Source organism: Bubalus bubalis, chromosome 7 (assembly GCF_019923935.1).
Source record: "Bubalus bubalis isolate 160015118507 breed Murrah chromosome 7, NDDB_SH_1, whole genome shotgun sequence".
NCBI classification, from domain to species: Eukaryota; Metazoa; Chordata; class Mammalia; order Artiodactyla; family Bovidae; genus Bubalus; species Bubalus bubalis.
Window position 1 is genome coordinate 76,408,849 of NC_059163.1, and position 26,323 is coordinate 76,435,171.

The 26,323-nt window shown below is 38.5% G+C and overlaps 1 protein-coding gene, 1 long non-coding RNA gene and 1 pseudogene across 4 annotated transcripts in view; 1 reads left to right on the plus strand and 2 right to left on the minus strand.

The window, feature by feature from the left end:
- The window catches only part of KCNIP4 (potassium voltage-gated channel interacting protein 4), a 1,300,658-nt gene that overhangs the window by 579,036 nt on the left and 695,299 nt on the right, over window positions 1–26,323 (plus strand). The gene's annotated exons all lie outside the window — the stretch shown is intronic.
- The window catches only part of LOC123334464, a 128,315-nt gene that overhangs the window by 44,781 nt on the left and 57,211 nt on the right, over window positions 1–26,323 (minus strand). The gene's annotated exons all lie outside the window — the stretch shown is intronic.
- On the minus strand, window positions 900–1,000 carry LOC112586340 (annotated as a pseudogene).

Consider the following 26,323-nt stretch of genomic DNA (forward strand, 5'->3'; position numbering starts at 1 on the left):
TTAAATTTCTTGCACTTTCCTTTTCCACCACCCCTTCTGTGTGCCTATTTCCCTGCCCTTCTCTGCCCTTACAAAAATCCATTCTCCATTAGCCAAGAATAATTCCCATTCTCAGTGATATTATAGAAAAGTGACAGTGTTAGTCGTTCAGTTGTGTCTCACTCTTTGCAACCCCATGGACTGTAGCCTCCATCCATGAAATTCTCCAGGCAAGAATACCAGAGTGGATAGCCATTCCGTTCTCCAGGGGATCTTTCCAACCCAGGGATCAAGCCAGGGTCTCCCACATTGCAGGCTTGTTCTTTACCATCTGAGCCACCAGGGAAGCCTGATACTATAGAAGTTCAATATATATAGTGTCAGGCAACCACAATATATTTATCCAGATATAGTGTTATTTTCATAAGACACTTTTCATTTAATTCCCTCAACAACTCTATGACATCATTATTACTGTTAGCCCCATTTTACGGATGATAAAACTGAGATTTCAGGAATATAAGTAACTTTAATAAGCCAGAAAAAGTTAGACTCAGGATGTAAACTCAGTTCTATATTGTTCTAGAGCTCAAGCATGAACGCTTATGTTCAGACTTGTGCTGGTATTTACTTAAAAACAGAATCAGGACAGTCAGTTGGAAAATGTCCAAACACTAAAACTTTTGGAAAATGTCCAAACACTAAAACTTTACCATCAATCTTTCTTAGAATGGCTACAGTGAATAGTATTTTTTTTTTTTTTATAAAAATTGCATCACCTAGTCCAACCCATCCTCACTTCTCTGACCATAATTGCCAAGTGACAATAGTACATACCGTCTTGTAGACAAGCCAAGGAAATTTCATCAGTACTCTAAGGTCTACACAGTAGACAGTTTTTTAAAGTACAGTTGGTTTACAAAAACTTTGGAATGCTCTGTGAATTTGTGTGCCACCCTTGTATAGGGGCCATGCTACTCTCTTTATCATTCCAATTTTGGTATATCTGCTAGCAAAGCAAGCACAACAGTAGACAATTTTTATCCCTTGTTAACTATTCAGACATAACATGGGCATGTATCTTATCACTTCAAAACTTCATGATTCCTCCATTTTAAATGTGTGACAGGAAACAGCCTAAAAAGCAAAGCTGAATTTGGATCATGGTTGTAATATTTACTGTCTGAAGTGTCTTAGCCTTCCTCAGTGATCAATGCAAAGAAATAGAGGAAAGCAACAGAATGGGAAAGACTCGAGATCTCATCAAAAAAAATTAGAGATACCAAGGGAACATTTCATGCAAAGATGGGCTCGATAAAGGACAGAAATGGTATGGACCTAACAGAAGTAGAAGATATTAAGAAGAGGTGGCAAGAATACATAGGAGAACTGTACAAAAAAGATTTTCATGACCCAGATAACCACGAGAGTGTGATCACTCACCTAGAGCCAGACATCCTGGAATGTGAAGTCAAGTGGGCCTTAGGAAGCATCACTATGAACAAAGCTAGTGGAGGTGATGGAATTCCAGTTGAGCTATTTCAAATCCTGAAAGATGATGCTGTGAAAGTGCTGCACTCAATATGCCAGCAAATTTAGAAAACTCAGCAGTGGCCACAGGACTGGAAAAGGTCACTTTTCATTCCAATCCCAAAGAAAGGCAATGCCAAAGAATGCTCAAACTACTGCACAATTGCACTCATCTCACACGCTAGTAAAGTAATGCTCAAAATGCTCCAAGCCCGGCTTCAGCAATACGTGAACTGTGAACTTCCTGATGTTCAAGCTGGTTTTAGAAAGGGCAGAGGAACCAGAGATCAAATTGCCAACATCCACTGGATCATCGAAAAACCAAGAGAGTTCCAGAAAAACATCTATTTCTGCTTTATTGACTATGCCAAAGCCTTTGACTATGTGGATCACAATAAACTGTGGAAAATTCTGAAAGAGATGGGAATACCAGACCACCTGACCTGCCTCTTGAGAAACCTATATGCAGGTCAGGAAGCAACAGTTAGAACTGGACATGGAACAACAGACTGGTTCCAAACAGGAAAAGGAGTACATCAAGGCTGTATATTGTCACCCTGCTTATTTAACTTCTATGCAGAGTACCTCATGAGAAACGCTGGGCTGGAAGAAGCACAAGCTGGAATCAAGATTGCCGGGAGAAATATCAATCACCTCAGATATGCAGATGATACCACCCTTATGGCAGAAAGTGAAGAGGAACTACAAAGCCTCTTGATGAAAGTGAAAGAGGAGAGTGACAAAGTTGGCTTAAAGCTCAACATTCAGAAAACGAAGATCATGGCATCTGGTCCCATCACTTCATGGGAAATAGATGGGGAAACAGTGGAAACAGTGTCAGACTTTATTTTTGGGTGCTCCAAAATCACTGCAGATGATTATTGCAGCCATGAAATTAAAAGACACTTACTCCTTGGAAGGAAAGTTATGACCAACCTAGACAGCATATTAAAAAGCAGGGATATTACTTTGCCAACAAAGGTCCATCTAGTCAAGGCTGTGGTTTTTCCAGTGGTCATGTATGGATGTGAGAGTTGGACTGTGAAGAAAGCTGAGCACCAAAGAATTGATGCTTTTGAACTGTGGTGTTGGAGAAGACTCTTGAGAGTCCCTTGGACTGCAAGGAGATCCAACCAGTCCATCCTAAAGGAAATCAGTCCTGAGTGTTCATTGGAAGGACTGATGCTGAAGCTGAAACTCCAATACTTTGGCCACCTGATGCAAAGGGTTGACTCAGAGGCAGGAGGAGAAGGGGATGACAGAGGATGAGATGGCTGGATGCATCAACCAACTCAATGGATGTGGGTCTGAGTGAACTCTGGGAGTTGGTGATGGACAGGGAGGCCTGGTGTGCTGCAATTCATGGGGTCGCAAAGAGTCGGACACTACTGAGCAACTGAACTGAACTGAACTGAGGTGTCTTAAGCAGGTTACTTACCTTTTCTGAGTTTAAGGCCTTTGTGATATAGAAATAATAAAAATGAATTAATTTAACCCAGAAAATGGTAATTATAAAATTTACCTTGCATTTAAAAAAAATTTTTTAAAGAATCAACTTAAATATATTTCTAAATGTGCCTGACCTGTAACTATTTCTTAATAAATGGTGGTATTAGTTATTACCATTTATGTATCTCACATAATGTATAAAGCATATAGTGATATTTTTATACAGAAGCAGGTGGACAAGTAGGTTTCAGTTAGGCAGAGTATCCAGAAGTAGTACAGCCTGTAACAAAAATCCAACCAAAGGGACTCCAATTAGAAAGGAAATTGATTGTAGTAGAGCATTAATCTGGTTACTGAAGATAAAGTAGAAGGCTGAGCTTGATTGAAAAGAGCAAGGTAATTAAGACAGCAATTACTAATACTCAAAAGCATTTGTATCAGTCAGCTATTGCCACTATAATGCTGAAAAACAACTCCAAAATACAATGCTTACAAGAATAATTATTCTCACACTCATTTTGTCTTATCTAAAATGGGCTCAGCTATATCTCTGCTTCATAATGTGGGTCAGCCTATCTTGGCTAAAGACTGAAGATTCAGTTTAGATCCACTCCATGAATTTTTGTTCTGATGTTCAGGCTGAAAAGCCAACAGTTTTTAGAAAATGTTTTCTTTTTCATAGGAAATCACTAAGTCATAACAGGAAAAGCTCATTTATATAGGTACATTTTAAGCTTCAGCTTTCATCAGATCTTCTAATATCTAGTTTTGCTAAAGCAAAATACATGGTTACATATAGTGAATTATACTCAACTCAATAGTATGGACAGACAATTTTATTACAGGGGAATGAAAAACTACAATCAGTAAATTAATCTAACATACAAAACTGAGAAATTGCTAGCCTTTCAGCTATTCATCTAGAGATTCTCCTACCTGCTTTGCAGACTTGTTATAGAATTTAGACCTGAAATTTAAGACTGGTTTGGGAGTTGTCAATTCTGGAAACTGGATGAAAATTGCATGAGTAAAAGAACAAATCAGCCTGATTGGGACTGTGGTTGAAGTCTCTGACCTGATCCATGTAATCTTCTGTTTGTGGTATGCGTCACCCAAATGCTTTGTTTGGTTCTTAAGGTTTCATTTGTTTGCTTTTATCAAGGATGCTGGTACACATTAATAGAGCTATTGATTACATATCCATTTGCTTTCCTAATTTTTTTTTCTCCAGGAATTTCATGTCTATTTATTTTCCATTTCTTGAGTTGCATTTGTACAGAATGCAGAAAAAATCAGTTGCTTCACCACTGTCCTGGGCTTTTTTCCCAACTGATTAATTTGAACAGTGATAATGAAGATTTGATAAGATTTTATCTCCTTGTGTTGTGCTTATGAATTGATGCGCTCTTTAGAGCTTTAAAATATCATCCCTTGTTATACATTTACAGTGCATATCTTCCCCCAGAATCAATATATGTGGAATCAATTCTGATTTAAGTGTTTTTCAGGTACCATTATGTTTGTTAAATTGAGATGTTTTCTTATGGTCAAAGCATGAGAAGCAACTTAGACTAAATTTTGTTGGGAACTTCTGCTGGCTCTCGGGAGAAATGACTGATTATTTCATTGTGTAGCTTGAGCCTAATCTAGACTTCTTCTGAGTTTGCTTAGAGTTATGCAGTCTCACCTGGCATAATGCCTTCATATAGTTTTCTCCAGCAGTACCTGAGGACAATCTCCCTGCTTTCAGATTTCTGTTCTCCTTTATTACAAATATATGTATGTAATAAACATCCAACCAGTCCATCCTAAAGGAAATTAGTCCTGAATATTCATTGGAAGGACTGATGCTGAAGCTGAAATGCCAATACTTTGGCCACCTGATGCAAAGAACTGACTCATTTGAAAAGACCCTGATGCTGGGAAAGATTGAAGGCAGGAGGAAGGGACAACAGAGGATGAGATGGTTGGATGGCATCACCAACTCAATGGACATGAATTTGAGTAAGCTCCGGGCGTTGGTGATAGACAGGGAAGCCTGGCATGCTGCAGTCCATGGGGTTGCAAAGAGTCGGACTTGACTGAGTGACTGAACTGAACTGAAACATGGGCTTCTCAGGTGGCTCAGAGGTAAAGAATCTGCCTGCCAATGCAGAAGGCCAGGAGACGCGGGTTCAATTCCTGAATCAGGAAGGTTCCCTGGAGAAGGAAATGGCAACCAACTCCAGTATTCTTGCCTGGAAAATCCCATAGACAGAGGGACATGGTGGACTACAGTACATGGGGTAGCAAAGAATCTGACACACCTTAGCAACTAAATAACATATATGTGTGTGTGTATGTGTGTGTGTGTGTGTATACTTTTATATCACTGTGAATGAATTATGAATATTCTTTTATCTCAGTTCCCTAATTAACTTATGAGAATAATATGGTAGGTACAAAGCATTTATTCATATGTGCCCAGTACTTACAGTAAAATAACATTTTATGAAATGACTGTTATGGTGCACCCAAAACCACAATGAATAAACTTTATATGATCAAGACTTCAAACATTAGTCACACTATTTTTGTCTATAAGTTTTCCTATTGTATTTCTTACTACTCTGAGAAAGTGGCTTGTAGTCACTAATCTGTCCTAGCAGCTTATAGTTCAATTTTTAATTATGTTAATCAAATGAACATATACAAAATATTAATCTATCTTGAGATTTGATCTCTAGTTAAAGGATTCCCCTATATTTTCTTGAACATTTCCATTCTGTATCATCCTTGTAATGATTCTTGCTCTGTACTTCTCTGGGACTCTATCACTCTTTCCTGGTTGCTATCTGAGTAGCATACAGTACATAATCTATAACAAAATTACCTTTAGGGACCAGCTATGAATTCATATATGTCTGAATATCATTTTTTGATATCTTATGAGTGCATTTCAATATCATTGTATAGTACATATACATTCAAAACCTTTAGTCTGGGAAAAATCAAAGTCAAAGCAAACCAGAGAACTGATACTCTGGTTGGTACTATGGGGTTAAAAAGATCAGTATTTCATCCATATCCTCTTGTATTTATTATTTGTTTCTAATTTCACACTTTAGTGATTGGAATATTCTAAGATAGATCTTCATTTATTTAGAATTTTATCTTTTGTTCTGCACTCAACTTTTTACTGAATTTTTCATAGTTCTCTTTGATATTCTTCTGCATCTTGTTACATACAGTTCTGAATTCCTTGCCCTTTCTTTCCTTGAATTTATTGGGTATCATGGTTCTTATCCTCTGTTCTTTAATATATTTTATTAAAGAGATGCTCATGGAAAGTTGACAACAATCTGCCTCATCCTTCATTTTTCCTTATATCTAATGAGGTTGTTCTTGAAAGAAGTGCACACCAGAAGCACATTCCATTCCATCTTTTACATTGCTTTGATGCTTTGTTTAAATTTCTTCTGTAAATAATATCTTGAATCAATGCCTTTCTTTTGAAGGTCTTTGAATCTATTTGGAATAGCATTACTATTTTTATCTTTGACTCCACTTATATTTCATGATCCAATTTAGAAGCAGTATAATGTATTATAAAGAGCTGGATATACTCAGTCTAAGGTTTTGAATCCTAGGTCAGCCACTTAACTATCTATGTGACCTTGGGTAACTTGCCTTCTGGTTTCCTCTGCATTGCCTTTAACCCTCACAGGCTATTGTGAGGATAAAGAAAAACACCTGACAAATGGTATACCCTTTGTATACAATGGTTAAATGATGCTGACATCTGCTTGAAAGATACTCAGAAAATTATCTCTGAGTCATTACCCACAGAATTAATCTGGAGTAAATTGATTTAATTGATGCTCTCTTTAACAGTTTTGCACTATGCTGCTAATGATTATGTGGCACGCTTCCCTGAAAGTAAAAGCAAGACCTCCTTCATACCATGCTGATCTCTTTCTATTTCCATAATAGAATATTGCTGATAGCCTTTTCCCTATCAAGCTCTTCTGGATACCTTCCCTTTGAAGAAAAGCCATTCATAAGAGCCTTTACCACTTTGAAATATTTGTGCAAATCATTAAAATATATGCTACTAAGGATGCATTGTGATGCAAGAAGAGGCTACTATGAAGTCATTTTTATTTAAGTTCATTAGGATAAAACATGTGTCAAAGGGAGATAAATTGTACTAAGTAAAAAAGGAAGCCTGAAAGGAGAGATGAGAAAAGCAGAAAAAAAGAAAAGAAAAAGTTAACTCTACCAAGACTTACTGAGAACAAATTTTGTGCAGGATGCTGATTTAGGTTTGTTAGTGGTACCAAAGTGTTTCAGGACTGTCAAGAATGACAATTTTTGTCAGGAGAAAGTCTCATTGAAATGGAAGTTCCTTTCCTAGCCCTCAGTGACTGAAAGAGGATGGCTGTTGAGTGCATTTTGGGTTGAATGAATGATAGATCAAATGGAAAAGGCGTAATCAGTGTTATTTTGGAGGTAGCTGGATTGGAAGAAATGTTAGAAATATTGTTTTGTTAAGAAGAATGGTCAAATAATAAGAGATATGAATTTTTTAAAATATTTTTCCAGTTGTGGGTTAAGCAAATAAACTTATAGAATTATAAATGATCAAAATATAAAAGGGATCTTAGCAGTGATTCTAGTCTACCTTATTTCAGAGGCTGAGTTTAAATTCATGCTAGAAAATGCGTGCTTTAATTCCCACCATTTCTACCTTTTATCTTGGCCAATTAGCCAGCAGACATTTAAGGCATTTACCGCTTTAAATGATACTTAGATGCTGTCAGTTTGAATTATTTTTATAAGGATCTCATGTGTAAATTGTCTAAATAATACTGTGGATTCCACAATGGCTTCCTCCCACCACTAAATATAATTACGGGTTTCATTCTCTCATGTCAGCTATAGTGGTTTTTGAGGCTACAGGTTGATTTTAATGCTGGCCAAAGTAAGCATAAGGTACATGAATTCTCCTGATGAAAAAATTTCAACTTTTATTTCATTGATGTTTATGCCTTATCTCACTGTGACTTATTAGTATCACAGTGGCCTAATGTCGCTACTGGACAACTATGTGACTGGCAAAACAGAATAATACATTCAAAAAGGAATGTATACAAGTAAAATCAGAACCGTCTGGTGTATCCACTTTAAAAATGATATTACAATGCCCTTCTCTGATTCAGAAGCAGTAGCATGAGAAAATAATAGAGATATCCCTGTGCTTGTAATAATTGTTTTGGGCACCCATTTTTCTGAATTCTACACACAGAAAAGCTCAAACACTTCCCAGCACCAGTTTCTTGCCGTAGGTTACCATATCCGCTATTACTCAAGCATGCTATCCAATTTTCCATGAAAATAGAAAATTATTATTATTCCCCATACCTTAGTTTGTTTTATGCTTATATTAGAATGAGAATTAATGTTGGCTATGGCTAGTGTCAGGCTGTAAGTTTCCTAAAGAACTTCAAACTCTTTGTTGAAAATTCTTTCCTGTTTCTGTCCTTCCTGGATAATTCTTATCCACATAAGGGCAAGACTTAGCTTACTCCTAGTGCATTTACCTTCCTCTTCAGTTCAGTTCAGTTGCTCAGTCGTGTCCAACTCTGTGACCCCATGGACTGCAGAATGCCAGGCCTCCCTGTCCATCACCAACTCTTGGAGTTTACCCAAACTCATGTCCATTGAGTCGGTGATAACATCCAACCATCTCATCCTCTGTCGTCCCCTTCTCCTCCTGCCTTCAATCTTTCCCAGCATCAGGGTGTTTTCCAATGAGTCAGTTCTATGCATCAGGTGGCCAAAGTATTGGAGTTTCAGCTTCAACATCAGTCCTTCCAATGAACACTCAGGATTTATTTCCTTTAGGATGGACTGGCTGGATCTCCTTGCTGTACAAGGGACTCTCTAGTTCCTTATAAACCCTAAAGTAACATTTCCCCAGCCATATGCCTCAGGATTTCCAGGAATCTTTATTTTGGTGAACCTGCAGTTGATTTTTCACAAATACCAGATTTGAGAACCGTTGCTCTTCAGTGAGACTTCCCTTGAGTTACCCTTATTCAAAGCTTGGACTCCAGCTCAAGACTAAGCTTGTTGCCCTGCAGAGAATCCCCTAGAAATCCTGATGACTGTACTTTTCTTGTTAGACTGCTGTACTCCTCAATTGAGGAGAACCACAGAGGAGGCACGCTGTAGGGAAGGCTGTGTTTTGCTTCACTGATGTTTGCCAAGCATAGGTTTTCTAATTGCCCACATGGTAGCAATGTAAATGTCCATTGACAGATGAATGGATAAAAAAAGAAGTGGTATATTTACATAGTGAAATACTACTCAGTCATAAAAAAAGAATGAAGTAATGCCATTCATGATACTGAGCAGGGCCCTGTGGAGCTCCTGGGCACAAGCTTGTGTCTCTATTTCTTTGATGACAGAAAATAGCCCTCATTCAGCCTCCGTGACCTTCCCTGAGTTCCAATGACAGATTCAACAGTTGTTAATTAGGGAAGAGAGGGGACGTGAGACCAGGGGGAAATAGTCAAGAGAAACAGTAGTGCAGCCTTGGGACAAGGTCCTGGTTCCCCATCGATGGATACACACAACAATACCTTTGAGTTATTTTGCAGATAAACCCCCTCCCAGGTGGGAGAAGTTAACGATTAACAATGGTAGGCTGCCCATAAGCACACAGACCCCAGACCAGATGGACCTGAAGGTTGGTGATGCAGACTCCTACTTACCTCACCACCAATCCATCAGAAGAATGTCCACGAGCTGATCAGGCCCTCTTTGAACAATTTCTATAAAATTTCTCATTATCTTCTTCGAATTGGGACACATGGTTCTGAAGGCATTAGCCTGCTGTGGCCCCCTTTGGCTGACAAAGTAATAAAGCTACCCGTTTCTGCCTCACCCAAAACTCTTGTCTCCAAGATTTAATTTGGCACTGGAGGAGCTGAGCTTTCAGCATCAATTCTGGCACTCCAGATGGGAAGTGTGTCTCTTCAGATACACAGCATATGTGCTTTCTCAGACAATTCAGAGTGTTAGACAAGAAACCATTTTTAGCCCTAAAAGGGGCTCCCCTTCCTGCAACATTCAAAACAACATTGATGGATTTAGAGATTATCATACTAAGTGAAGTAAACCAGACAGAGAAAGACAAATACATGGGTTACAGGTGGAATCTAAAAAATATGATACAAATGAACTTATATACAAGACTGAAACAGACCTACAAACATAGAAAACAAACTTACGATTATCAAAGGGGAAAGTGGGGTGAAATGGGATAAATTATGAGTTTGGGATTAACATATACACACTACTATATATAAAACAGATAATCAACAATAGATAACACAGGGAACTATACTCAATATTTTGTAATAACCTATAAGAGAAAAGAACCTGAAAAATATATACAATTGAATCACTGCTGTACAAAGAAATTGAGACAACTTTTAAAATCAACTATACTTTGATAAAAAATAAAACTTAAAAAAAACACTGAGAAAGTTGCTAAGAGAGAGACCTTAAAAGTGTGAAAGTGTTAGTCACTCAGTATTTACATGTGGTGATGGATGATAACTTATTGTGGTAATCATTTTGCAACATAAACATAAATAAAATCATTATGTTGTACATTGAAAACTAATATGATGTTATCTGTCAGTTTTATCTCCATTTCTTAAGAAGCCATTAAATATTTATTTACTGAAAATATGGAATTAATGAATTGAAGATAAAAACCTTAAACTTTTTGTTCAGTTTTATCCTCTGCGCCTAAAGCATTGCCTGACGCATAGTAAGTATTCCCAGTTGTCTCATAGTAAGTACTCAATAAACATTTGTTAAATCAGTAAATGTCAAGTACAACTATTCCAGGGAAATCAACTATGTCTTTACCTAAAATTTCCGCATGGGCATACTTGTTTCCTAGCATAAAGTCCTTATATTAAGGCCCACTTTTCTTAGTCTGGCTTATACAAAGTCAGACATTTTCTTTTTTTTCTTTTTTTCATGGTGAAGTAGCTGGTATTATTTTTATTATAGGAGTCTCATTTTTCTATCATAAACAACTATAAATACTGGCAATATATATGAAACAATTTTTTTCAGATGTTAGTAAACAACAGAGAGTGACAACTCTTGAGAAAAGAACAGCACATTAACTAAGCTGCACATTTACCTTGACTTTCTCTCAGAAACCACTTTCAAAGTTATGTAAGGGAAACAGAGTGTAAACTGAGGGCAACTGCCTCATTGGATGAGGAAGCGGAGATTGTTATTCCCATTCTCCAAAGGGAGATGAGTTCCTGGACAAGATAGAAAAGAAGGGAGCCACAAAGACAAAATATCAAAATTCTGCACAGAAACTTCTAACAAATCCTTGGCTAACTGATAAATTACACATAGATAAGGTGAGATTCTGGCAGGCATACAGACCTGAAGAGAGTAGTAAACTGCTGAGGAGTTACTTTTCCAGCGCAGCCATTGTGGAATGACCTTGATGACCAATGCATGCATTGACTTGGGACTCCTAAAGGGCAAGTCCTAGAGTCAGGACTACCCCTAAGAAGCAATTCAGTTCAGTTCAGTAACTCAGGTGTGTCCGACTCTTGGCGACCCCATGAACCACAGCACGCCAGGCCCCCCTGTCCATCACCAACACCTGGAGTCCACCCAAACTCATGTCCATTGAGTCAGTGATGCCATCCAACCATGTGTCAGCTGCTGGAAATTTCAACCCCAGTTTAGGAAAACCCTAATCCCTAAGCAAAAAAAGAGTTGGTCTTGCTCTCAGAATGAATTAGACTGCATTTGTGAGAACAGAAAGATAACGACCAATATGAAAGGTATTAAGGATGTAACGATGTAAAATATATTGAGGAAAAAATAAAAAATGAATTTAAATGCTCAATTAAAATGTTTCTTTTAAAAAAATACTTTGGATTTTACAGAAAATAAACCCAGTTCATGTCTTAAAGTATGTTGATTTATTTTTATCAAATGATATGTTTTTTCCATATATTAACCAAAAGGATTTGCATTTTAAAATAACTCATAGGAAATCCATAAAAATAAAAAAAGAGTCTGTTCTAAAAGAATAATACAACAACGAGTATTTCTAGACTTTTAAAATCTTGTTGTCATACACTTTTCTTTCTGTGCTAGTCTAAATATTTGACTACTTCTTCCAAGAATGAAGTACAGACTTTTAATAGCTTTATTAATGGGTAATTTACATATAATATGATTGAGTCATTTTAAGTGTATAATACTTTTCATTAAATTTATAAAGGTGTGCAACCATTAAAACCATCTGATTTTCGAACATTTCCATCATACGCAAGAGATCACTAGTGTCCATTTGCAATCTCTCGTCTTCACTGCTGGGCCAACACTGACAACCCTTAAAATATTTTCTGTCTTTGCTTTTTCTAGAGATGTAATATATATTGAATCACACAATATGTATCTTTTATGCCTATTTACTTCACTTAGCATAATGTTTTGGAAGTTCATCCATGCTTTATCATGTATTAATACTGCATGGTTTAAAAATTAATGAGTGATATTTCCATACACTGCCTTCAATATATATTAACATGAAATACATCACTAAAGGCAAATGTGTTTTAACTAAACTCTAGTTTTTAATGTAATTTATGTCATAACTTCTGAAATAATTATAGTAAATGTTAATAATCCATAAATTATATATGCATAAAATCTGAATATACAGAAAAACCTTCCTAAATCTTGTGTTATTCATTTTATCCATTCATAATTAATTCCTTAAATATTACCTTAAAAATATTACTTTCACTTAAATTCTCCTCTGAACTTAATACACATAAACACTTACATATTTCACTTCTGATATGAGTTATAGAAAGATATGGGTGAGTTAAGTTTGATGTTACTAACTCATATAAAGCAAAAAGAAACTGTAGTGTTATTATCACAGAAGTTTTACTTGTCTCTTGACAAGACAGACTAATGATAGTGCTTAACTGAGAAATGATGGCCTGGAAAAATTAGCCATTTTTTAATCCTATAACATTGAACTTATACTAATGTTAGAAAAAGGAAGCATTTTATGTAAATTCATTTTATTTCGTTAATAATGTAAAAGAGTTAGAGCAAGACAGAGAAAAGGCCAGATATAATCAGAATCCTTCAAAGGTCAAGTGAAAACACATTGCTGAGGATTCTTATATTTCATTTATCTCTCCTGAGTTTTCATTCTTCTCTTATTCAGTATCTCTTTCCACATTTTTAAATTTTTTATGTCTCATCTTAGACCTGGATAAATTTCTCCTCTTTTATATTTTACCAACAAATCAAAACAAAGAAACTTTGTTATGAAAGGCAGGATATTTATGAAGAGTAGTTAAAAAATAAGCGATCCTGTGCACATTTGTGGAAAAGACTCTGATGCTGGGAGGGATTGGGGGCAGGAGGAGAAGGGGATGACAGAGGATGAGATGGCTGGATGGCATCACTGACTCGATGGACATGAGTCTCAGTGAACTCCGGGAGTTGGTGATGGACAGGGAGGCCTGGCATGCTGCGATTCATGGGGTTGCAGAGTTGGACATGACTGAGAGACTGATCTGATCTGATGGTTTTTCCAGTACTCATGTATGAAAGTGAGAGTTGGACTACAAAGAAAGTTGAAAGCTGAAGAACTGATGCTATTGAACTGTGGTGTTGGAGAAGACTCTTGAGAGTCCCTTGGACTGCAAGGATATACAACCAGTCCATTCTGAAGGAGATCAGCTCCGGGATTTCTTTGGAAGGAATGATGCTAAAGCTGAAACTCCAGTACTTTGGCTACCTCATGAGAAGAGTTGCCTCATTGGAAAAGACTGTGATGCTGGGAGGGATTGGGGGCAGGAGGAGAAGGGGACGACAGAGGATGAGATGGCTGGATGGCATCACTGACTCGATGGACGTGAGTCTGAGTGAACTCCAGGAGTTGGTGATGGACAGGGAGGCCTGGCGTGCTGAGATTCATGGGGTCGCAAAGAGTCGGACACGACTGAGCGACTGATCTGATCTGATGCACATTTGAGGGCTAGATCTAGTCTATCCAGCTTTTGTGTCTCCTAAAATATGGTACTGGGTATCCTATCTGGAATACATGCAATGTTGACAAATTAAAAATTATGCAATAGGGGAAAAATGGAAAATCTATAATATCCTAATGTTCTTTTTTTTTTTTACATATTTGTGTTTCTCTCTTATATTTTAGAAATCTTAGGTAAATTTTTAGCAGAAATTTGTGAGATGGGTCTAAAAAAACAACTTCCTTCACTATTTTTACTGAATATCTATTATAATTAGATAATCCAAATGTAGAGACTCCATTCCTTTACTTATGCAAAAGATAAATGTACTTTTACACATCCCTTTACCTGTCTTCCATCCAGCTTTGGCAAAGCAAGGAAGCACTGAATAAAAAAAAAAAAAAACAAATCCCATGGCTCAAATATAGGATGCTATACATTCAAATAAAGTGCAAAGCTAATAGTATAGCTTTACTCTATGAAACTTAAAAAAAAAAATCAATTAGGTCAAAAATGTGATGTGGACATGAAGTGCAGAGATGGAAAAGTGTACAGAAAGAGTGATGTGGGAAACAGTTAAGGAAATATATTAGAAATTAATCACTAAATTAGCATTACCAAGTTACTTTGTCATTCAACACATGTTCACAAAAGGTCTTGTCTTTGGTGGTAGGCACAGTGTTAAACATGCAAGGAAAAAAATGAGGCATAGAGCCACAGCTTCTGTAAGTTGAGCAAAATGAAAATTTAGAAACTACATACAAGTGAGTTCATATTGTTTTCACTTGGTGCATTAACCCCAAGAGGGAAAAATAACTTAATTTCCTGTATCTCTCCTACATATCTTCTGTTTTGATAGCAGGTGACTCTAATTCTTCTTTTGGTCTTATGGGACCTTCTCTTAAATCCTGCCAATTCTCTCCAAACTTTGGCTTATAATAAAACATTATTATAAAAGTATACTGGAGAAATTAAAAAACAAACAAAACTGTCCCGTAATTTCAGTACCATGGCTTTCATGATTGTGTTCAGGCTCTGAGCTTCAAATTAGTGTCCGTGAAACCAAAAATTTCATTTTATGCCTTCTAGTCTTACCTATAGGATTAACCTCTCTGTTTAATGACGGAGGTTAGGTTCAAAGAATTGATACTATTATATGGTCTTTCACAGGGTCTGTCAGAGACTACCCAAGCTACATAAATAACACAATGTAAAGAGTGATATGGTATTAAAAATCTTCCAACAAACAAAAGCCCAGGATCATATGGTTTCATAGGCAAATTCTATCAAATGTTTAGAGAAGAGCTAACATCTATCCTTCCCATGAAAGTGAAAAGTGAAAGTGAAAGTCACTCAGTCATGTCCGACTCTTTGCAACCCCATGGACTATAGAGTCCACGGTATTCTCCAGGCCAAAGTACTGGGGTGGGTAGCCATTCCCTTCTCCAGGGGATCTTCCCAACCCAGGGATCAAACCCAGGTCTCTTGCATTACAGGCAGATTTTTTTACCAGCTGAGCCACAAGGGAAGCCCATACAGTCTTCCAAAAAATTGCAGAGGGAGATACTCTCCCAAACTCACTCTTTGAGGCCACCATCACCCTGATACCAAAACCAGACAAAGATAGGACAGAAAAAGAAAATTATAGGACAATATTACTGACAAACATAGATACAACATTCCTCAACAAAACACTGACAAGTATAATCCAACAACACGTTAAAAGGATCATGCACCATGATTAAGTGGGGTCACCCTTATAGCAGAAAGTGAAGAGGAACTAAAAAGCCTCTTGATGAAAGTGAAAGGGGAGAGTGAAAAAGTTGGCTTAAAACTCAACATTCAGAAAACGAAGATCATGGCACCCGGTCCCATCACTTCATGGCAAATAGATGGGGAAACAGTGGAAAGAGTGGCTGACTTTATTTTTTGGGCTCCAAAATCACTGCAGATGGTGACTGCAGCCATGGAAATTAAAAAGATGCTTACTCCTTGGAAGAAAAGTTATGACCAACCTAGACAGCATTTTCAAAAGCAGAGACATTACTTTGCCAACAAAGGTCCGTCTAGTCAAGGCTATGGTTTTTCCTGTGGTCATGTATGGATGTGAGAGTTGGACTGTGAAGAAGGCTGAGCGCCAAAGAATTGATGCTTTTGAACTGTGGTGTTGGAGAAGACTCTTGAGAGTCCCTTGGACTGCAAGGAGATCCAACCAGTCCATTCTGAAGGAGATCAGCCCTGGGATTTCTTTGGAAGGAATGATGCTAAAGCTGAAACTCCAGTACTTTGGCCACCTCATGCGAAGAGTTGACTCATTGGAAAAGACTGTGATGCTGGGAGGGATTGGGGGCAGGAGGAGAAGGGGACGACAGAGGATGAGATGGCTGGATGGCATCACTGACTCGATGGATGTGAGTCTGGGTGAACTCTGGGAGTTGGTGATGGACAGGGAGGCCTGGCGTGCTGCGATTCATGGGGTCACAAAGAGTCGGACACGACTGAGCGACTGAACTGAACTGAACTAGGGATCCAAGGATTCTTCAATATACACAAATCAATCAGTGTGATATACGATATTAACAAATTGAAGGATTAAAACCATATGGTAATCTCAGTAGATGCATAAAAAGCTTTTGACAAAATTCAACATCCATTTATGATAGAAAAAGAAAAAACTCTCCAGAAAGTGGGAATGGAGGGAACATACCTCAGCATGTAGTGTGTGTGTTAGTCACTCAGTAGTGACCTACTCTTTGCTATCCCATGGACTGTAGCCTTCCAGGCTCCTCTGTCCATGGAATTATCCAGGCAGGAATACTGGAGTGGGTTGCCATTTCTTTCTCCATACCTCAACATAGTAAAGGTATATTTATTGATATATGACAAACCTATAGCAAACATTATTCTCAATGGTGAAAAACTTAAAGCATTCCCTTTAAGATCAGGAAAAAGACAAGGATGCACACTCTTGCCACTATTATTCAACACAGTTGTGCAAGTCCTAGCCATGACAATCAGAGAAGAAATAAAATGAATCCAGATTGGAAAATAATATGTAAAACTATCATTGTTTGCAGCTGGCAAGATACTATAGATAGAAAATCCTAAAGATGCCACCAGAAAACTACTAGAGCTAATCAATGAATTTAATAAAGTTGTAGTATAGTATAGTACAGTACAGTATATAGTGCAGTACAGTATAGTGTACAGTACAGTGTAAAGTACAGTACAGTGTATAGTATAGTGTATAGTATAGTGTAAAGTATAGTATAGTATAGTAAGGCATGGACTTCTCTAGTGACTCAGTGTTTTGCAAAGAATCCACCTGCCAATGCAGGAGACACAGGTTCGATCCCTGGACTGGGAAGATGCCCTAGAGGAGGAAATGGGAACCCACTCTAGTATTTTTGCCATGGAAAATCCCATGGACAGAGGAGCCTGGAGGGCTACAGCCCATGGGGTTGCAAAGCGCCGGACATGACTTGGCGACTAAATAACAATAGGTATCCATATGCTTAGAGCTAGGGAAACAAAGGTAACTAAAATGCAAAAATGGTATGGGAGACTATGGGAGGCTACGACTGTAAAACCAGGACTTGTTTTTTATCCCCACCCTCAAAAGTTAATATCAACTGAAAAATCGATGAGGAAAAAAGTTACATTTGCAGACATGATAAAGATGTGATAGAAAAAAGTGAGTCTGTGGCACATGTGCAAGGTCTGGCCCAGCTTGTGCATAATGTCAAATCTACAACTGAAGGCTCATTGCTTGTAATTACTTTGACGTCAGAATGACCCCTGTACAAATTCAGAAGGAAAATCAAAATTACAGTTCCTTTATAATTATTCATTCATCTCTGCCCAAATCTAATAGCTGTAGGCAATGTAATTTCTGCTTGAACTGAGAGTTGTTTGGTCTCAGTTTTTTCTAAATCTCTTCTGCACAACCCATCTCTTTTTCAGATTGGTTGTAACAGTGACTTGGCAGGGAGCAAAGCCAAATAGAATCATATCAAAAAATTTCATTTACTTTTTTGCTTGCTTGCCTTCCTATGCTCTTTATTGCCTTTAAAAAATAAATCAATAATGATAATTAATAATAGTAATATTTTTGAGCCCTGCTAAGTGTTTGACACAATGTTAAGGACTGTACATACACCATTTCATTTAGGTATCCTAAGATAGATATTCTCATTTAGATACAATAGATGTTCTTATCGTTATCATTGTTCCTAATATGTAGATGAACAAACAAAGGCTTCTAAAAAAAATAAGTGATGGAAAGAGTATTAAACACAGCCCTCTTTGACTCAGTGTAACTGACTGTACACCTACGCTCTTCATTCTTTTCCACCAAAATTGTCATCTTACTATATATGTATATGTGTGTGTGTGTGTGTGTATCATATCTTGAAATCAGGAATATGCTACAGGAAGCTGTTTCTTGGGATGAAAAGGTATAGTATGCTGGGTCACTAACTTTTCAACACTTTTCACATTTACAGATACTGTATCTGGTACTAAACCTAGAAATACCATTATGAACAAGTTTCTATCTCATTATAAAATAGAGTGGAAAAGAGGAAAACACCATGGCAGAATACAAGTGCAACAATTTGCATCAGCTTGGTTCACAGTCTTAGAAGGGTACAACGTGGAGTACAGGTGAAAACTTCCCAGTGGAAGGCCCTGCATGGGTACGGCTGTTCCCCCTTAGACACTGAAGAAAGCGCACACTGTCTCCATCTCTTTCCTAGCTTGCCTTTGTTTCCCTTTGTTTTTTGTCTCTATATCTATATAATCTCATTCTGGCTTCAAACCATCCTCGGAAGAAAAGAATTCTTATTATTCCTGCTCTTGTGGGGAAACAACTCTCCATGAGTATTTTCATGTTTCTGAATAACTGGGGCTTTCTGAACAAAGAACCCTGGCACATGGGCTAAAGGATGATTGACTAGCAGCCCTCAAGGTGGGGTGCTCCAAAGAGAAATAAAACTGCTCTCTCCCTGGAGACATTTGATTACATCCCAGGATGCTGAAGTAGAGACCTTCCCCTTTCCTCCACAAATATCAATCTTTACTTTGCAGAGCAAAAGTTGCTTTTTCTGTCACCAGAGGGCAGAGGGACAGATGAGAAAGCCACCCTATATGAGCTGTAAGTTCATAGTTTTAGGCTTCCTTTTACAAGTTACAAACCCCAACATATGCACAGGGCACACCTGGCTCTCACTGCAATACTTGGGCATGAAGAACTGATGTAAGCTGCTCTGTGAGTAAATAAAAAAGCCCAATTTCTGATCCAGTGGTCCTGTGTTCCTACTGATGTGTATGTGTGTACATGTACTCCTAGAAAGATGCAGATCATAACATCACAGACCCCTCATAGTTTTAACAACTATCCAGATAAATCATGGCTTAAAAAACATGTTTTTATTACTATATTCTAGAGGAATTCCTTTGTTCTCCTAGTCTTTGAGTTTCTGTAGGGAGGTTCAAAAATTACAGGGGCTAACTCTTGGGGCTTCCCTGGTGGTTCATCAGTAAATAGTCTGCCTGCCAATGCAGGAGACATAGGAGACACGGGTTTGATCCCTGGGTCAGGAAGAATCCTTGGAGTAGGAATTGGCAACCTGCTCCACAATTCTTGCCTGGGAAATCCCATGGACAGAGGAGCCAGGTGGGCTACAGTACACAGGGTTGAAGAGAGTCAGACATGACTTAGCAACTAAACAAGAGCTAACTCTGCCATTAAAGGGTATTGGTTCCTGCCTCTGCCTTCACTTTTAAATATTCACTTCCATCATCTGTTCTAATGTCTAACTTAGGTCACACTGAGAAACAGTTTTCTGGAAAGGAGAGAAAATCCCTGAAATATATGTCCTGGTCCAATGGCTCCATTATTATCTGTGAGCAGATACAGAAAGAACTTACTTGCCTCCCTAAAGACAGAAGAAAAACTGGAAAGCTGCTTCATGACCTCTCTTGCTAAGGAAGGACTGGCTGTTCTGTGGCTGTGTCACATAGAATGGGTCAGTGTGACCTGACTAGATCCTGCTCTGATTGGGTCCCTCAAGAGATCATGAGCTCTTCTATGTCCCCTTTTTAACACAGAAGAGAGAAGGACTTGGGAATGCTATTATATTTAATTTATTTCTTAATCTCACAAAACTAAGAAGTAAGGCACACATTTCAAATCCTTAGAGACAGTCCCAGCATTTTATCTTACCACAATCTCTGTTCAAGTCCCTTGTCTGGTGTCCCACCCTTCTGCTACATTTTAAGGAACTCTAATGCAGGTCTCAGTCTCTCAACTTTCTTGCGCTTTGCAAGTGCTTCCCTAAATGTTTAGACAGGATGTCAAACAAGGTTTCCTTGCATATAGACTTTGGTGAGAGGGAGTGCAGGCCCGATCTCTTGAGGAACAAGGTCATGATAGGTGCTATGCTCTGAGCTCAGACTTTTAAAGAGTAGAAGCCGCCATCTGTTTCCTTATGAAATACCAAAGGCAAAAACACTTCACTGTAGCAAATATGGTTGATTTTCCTAAAGGCAACACAATTTCACGTGGGGAAAACAAATTCCTCCTATTAGTATGACTTTGACCTACTCGTTTCAAAGTAGTAACCTTGGCATCACTGTTTAAGGAACATGTGATTTTGTCCTCTATACAGCAGATGTGGAATTCTTCCCAAATCAACTCTCCTCAAATAGGATTGACATATATTCCCCTGAGGGGGTGGGAAAGAGGACTATATACTGCAAATCACTCTTGGTGAACTTACATATTCTGCAGGATTCCTCCCTTGCTCCTGCATTTGAAGTTAGCTACGGGCCTTCCCTGGTGGTCCAGTGGCTGAGACTCCATACTCCCAATGCAGGGACCTGGGTTTGATCCGCATTCAGGGAACAGCCTACTGTTCCCTGACAGTAGGGACAGCCTACTCCTGAATACTTGCCTGAAGAATCCCATGGAGAGAGGAGCCTGGTAGGCTGCAGTCCATGGCGTTGCAAAGAGTCAGACATGACTGAAGCGACTTAACACACATACACACACACGCAGGGAACTAGATTCCACATGCTCAACTAAGAGACTGAATGTAGCCAAATAAATAAATATTTAAAAATAAGTAAAAAAGACAAGAATGTTTTTTATTATTTAAAAAAAGGAAAAAAGAAATAAATGCTCATGTTAGCTTATATTTGTAGATTTGGGGAGCTTTAAATGTGTTTAATGCTCAGTGCACTTCATTCATTTCCCCTTTTTCCTGTCTTCAAAACATTTTCCTTTGCATATTTAAATGATGGTTAACTACGAAGAAGACCAAAATAGACAAAGTAATTGCCACTTGTTCCTTTGTCTCTCAGTGGCTTGCTGTGCTATAAATGTATTTAATCTCGACCAAACTGGGGAGGTAAAACCTAATTTAATAGCTATCAATCACAGGCAGCAGGCCTGCAAGAGGAGAAAATAGAAAGGTGGTTCTATTATGCTGTCCTCTCCCAGGAAAAACAAAGTGAAATATTAGACACTATCTCTTTACAAGATGCCTTCTAATCCCTCTATCACGTTACACATAATTTGAAACTCTGTGTATTTCATTTCCACTTATATGCCACCACCCTTATATTAAAAAGTGTATGACTGACATGTTAGCTAAAATATTTAATAAGAATTAAATATGCTGGGCTTCGTTAGAAGGAAACAGAGCAACTTGATACCAAATTCAGATACTAATTAGATAAAGCCTCCCTACATGGAGCTAGGCAGATGCTTCTTTGAGCCTCGGAATAATCCTCATGGCTATGCCTTCCAGCCTTCTAATGGTGATACTGTTCCTGTGTTGTCTGTTAAATCCTTCCGGAAGCTTCTCAATTTACTCTGATTAAAAAGCCAGTCAGACAAGTTCAGTGGCTTTACCAACCTGCATGATTTCTCTGATATTATCATTCCCTCCATTCCTTAGTGATTTCCTTTGGGCTCATTCTGCCCCCATCTTCCTGGCTTCCTGGTTTTTCCTCTCATATACCAGGTACCCACTTGAAATCTTCATACTTAACATTTCCTGCCCTTGAACACTTTTCTGAGAGATGTGCATGCATCTCTCTCGCCTCCTTCTGTTGTCACCATCTCAGTGAGGCTATTCTGATCACTCTGTTTAAAACTGAGATCCAAGTACCTTCACCATTCCCTATCCCATTTCCCTTGCTTTTTCTCTACAGACCTTATCACCATCTAACATACTACACTGTATTTATACACTTTTTTATAGTTTGCCTCCCTATGCTAGAATTCTAAGGGAAATTACTTTGTTTACTATTGCATCCCCAGACCAGTGACCAATACAAGATAAGCTTGAAATAAACACTTGTTGAATAAATGAATGAATGTACATGAAAGCAATCTGTTCTGCCAAAGCTGTAAGTACTTTCAAAATGAAATTGAGCTTAACGGGATTGGTATAAAGGTGACTTGGGCAGAGACTAATAACTCTGTGATAAATAGGTTGAATCACTGTAGACTGCATTTTGCTAGTCCAGACACTTTACTTCACATTCTAATTTTCCCCAACTATTGAACATACTGGTTTTTTTTCAGAAGCTGACATAAGGAACAAGGAAAAGGAGCCAAAGGTTCATTCATTCACATATTGATAACTTCTAAGGCAAGGAACGGGGCAGTATGCAAGGCTCTGTGGATATCATGCTGAATAGGATCTGGTCTCTGTTCTTAATGAGCTCATAGTGTACCCAGGAAACAGGTAATAAAACAGTTCATTATAATTCAACACTTTCAATAGTATGAATGCTGTATAAGCAAAGTTCTGGGAAAGAAAAGGGTTGATAAGTTGACCTGTCTATAGAGATTTGGGAAAGCCTTACAAAGGAAGCTGAAGTTTTATCTTGTTTTTGTTTAGGATACTTCCATTTATAAGTAATGGGAAATTCAATTAGGCTTAAGCAATTAAAGAAATATCTTGACTCAAGTAGTTAAAAAGAGCCAGAGGTAGAGAGGATTCAGAGCTACAGATCAGATCTCCACAGCCATCTCTCTGTTCCTCAGGTCTGGTTGTTTCCCCGTGGCAGCTTCAGCCCCAGGCTGGCTTCTCTCACCAGCTGAAAATGACACCTACCAGCGCCACATTTCATATCTGCCTACCCTCCCCCCATGTTATCCACATCAGTAGATGGTTCTTCCCCAACTGCTAAATAAAACTGCAGTGGTTAATCTACCTGGGTCATCTGAAGCCACTGCCCACTGTGTCCCCAGTTATTGTACCCAGGGAATGTCATGGATTAACTGACCTATGTATGAATTCCCTGCCCAGCCCTATACCCACTGTTAGAGCAAGGATAATGAAACGAGGGTCTCTGGCTTTTGACAATGAAAATCCATCTTTGAAGCAGAGTGTTGCAGCTGTTGCTACCCAAACTCGGAGCAGCTACACAAAGGAGAAACCTTGCATAGCAACTTCAACATGCCCTATGATCTCAAACGATGAGGAAGGACTTTCCAGGGAGATGGAGAAAAATAATGTTAAAGTTAGAATGAACAGAATCATCGTATGAAAAATGATGAAAATAAAAAACAGCACATGCGATTATGGGAAAACTGTGCTGGATGTAAGGGAAGATGAAGTGTCTGGAAATTTTGGAAAAACCAAACATGAGGCTACAGACAGATCAGAATGGCTCCTTTGTGACTTTTAAAATCAAATAAATATATGAAAATGATTGATTACCAATAATCAACAAGATACGGAGGCGGTCACAGAAGCAGAAATTATAGCCCCTAGTCTCCAAAAGCCATGGAGACAATCAGGTTGTTAACAGGAGTCTGAAGTGCTTCATTGCACAAGGAACTGCAGTCAATATCCTGGGATAAACTATAGTGGAAAAGAATAGCAAAAGAATGTGTGTGTACGTATACATATGATTCACATTGCTGTACAGCAGAAATTAACAGCATTGTAAATCATCCATACTTCAATAAAAAAAAAAAAAGTGAAGTGCTTCATTGTCAAGCCATAGGTCACTAACTCTCATATAGAGGTCAGATAAAGTTCTTTAGGAACTGGCGTATAGAGGAAGATTTCAAGGAAGAGGCAAGAATGTGGAGAAACTATGGAAAGTGAATCCGTGTGGAATAAGTGGAAAAGAGCAGAAGACATTCTTTGTGAGAATATCAGGATATTCAGGAGAGAAGGTTAGGTAAGAACACTTTATGAACAGAAAAGAAGAGAAAAGGTGCTGGTTGTGTATATAATGCTGCTGCTGCTTCTAAGTCGCTTCAGTCATGTCTGACTCTGTGCGACCCCATAGATGGCAGCCAACCTGTCTCCCCGTCCCTGGAATTCTCCAGGCAAGAACACTGGAGTGGGTTGCCATTTCCTTCTCCAATGCATGAAAGTGAAAAGTGAAAGTGAAGTTGCTCAGTCGTGTCCAACTCTTAGCAACCCCATGGACTGCAGCCTACCAGGCTCCTCCATCCATGGGATTTTCCAGGAAAGAGTACTGGAGTGGAGTGCCATTGCCTTCTCCAGTGTATATAATGAGCAACCATTTAAGAGCTATAGAATGGTAAGACCAAGGGCTTTAGTGTCTTCAGCCCAGGCTCTGCACACTTAGTTTCTTTTATACTCAATTATCTCATTTGCACATGATAACAAGCATTTCTTTGACAGTCACATGATTAAGAGCTAAGAAAAGCTGAGTATATCAAATGCTCCATGAAGTGAAGTGAAGTGAAAGTCGCTCAGTTGTGTCTGACTCTTTGAAACCCCATGGACTATACAGTCTATGGAATTCTCTAGGCTAGAATACTGGAGTGGGTAGCCTTTCCCTTCTCCAGGGGATCTTCCCAACCCAGGGATCAAACCCAGGTCTCCCGGATTGCAGGGGGATTCTTTACCAGCTGAGCCACAAAGGAAGCCCCCATACAAATTCTCTATACACAGAGCTAATTTGTGATCAACATACAGAGCTTTTCTGATTTCTCCTCTAATGAAGATGAAAAGGAGGAGGAGGCCCATGATGACAATGAATTAATAGAGACAGGACTTAACTACTCAATCAAATATTGATAGATTTTCCTCACTTCTAAAAGTTAACTTTTCTGCTTTTTTTAAATTGACAGTTATATTAAAGTTCACTTTTCACTACCATAGACTCTTTACCCTCTTCCAGCCTCAAGTCATCTGTAACCTTGAATTTTACTCTGTCCAAAACTGAACCCATCTCTCTAAACACCTATGGCTTTTAACCTAAGGAAGTGTCAATCACTAAGGTACTCTAGCTCAAAAATGTGGTGTCATCTTTGAATGAATAATTTCTGACATTTGTAGGTTCCACCTTTCATTTCTCTCTCTCTTTTACTGCTGCCCTTCTCAAGGTCACCTCCATCTGGGAGACTAAAATAGACCCAGTCACCTTTCAATGCGGTCTGTCTCTTGGCCATCTGATCTTTTTGTCAATGTTACCAAACTGGTACAGCCAAGATGACACCATCATTGTGACGTTCCCTATTGCACATACCTACAGAGTATCTGAAAGGTCAGAAAACATAGGATCTATTTATAAACAGTATGCTTTCATTGGTTATTTAGTGCTACATAAGTAAGTACCACAAAACTTTGTTGTTCAGGCACTCAGTTGTGTCTGACTCTTTCGGACCCTATGGACTGCAGCATGCCAGGCTTCCCTGCCCTCATCATCTCTTGGAGTTTGCCCAAACTCATGTCCATTGAGTTGATGATGCCATTCAACCATCTCATTCTCTGTCACCCCCTTCTCCTGCACACAACTTATTGGTTTATAATTGTCAACATTAATTATAATTCAGTTTCCTGGGTGTCAAGAATTTGAAAGCAGCTTGGCTGAATGATTCTGGTTCAATATTTCATGAGGTTGTGGTCAAAATGTTGGTTCAGGCTTCTGTCACCTAAAGGCTTAACTATGATTAGATGACCCACTTTGAAGATAGTTTACTTATGTGGCTGGTAAGGTAGTACTGGCTTTGATCAGCAGGACCCAGTTCCTCTCCACGTGACTTCTCCATGGAGCAACTTGTGTGTCTTCACAACATGAAAGCCAGCTTCCCTCAGAGAGATAGATGCAAGAGAGAGACAGGCAGAAGCTGTATCCTTTTGATGACTTTGCAAGTCACATAGCAAGTCACTTCTACATTCTGTAGTTAGAAAGGGATCATTAAGTCCAACCTACATTCCCAGGAAGAGGAATTAAGTATTGCCTTTGGAAGGGAGAACTGTCAA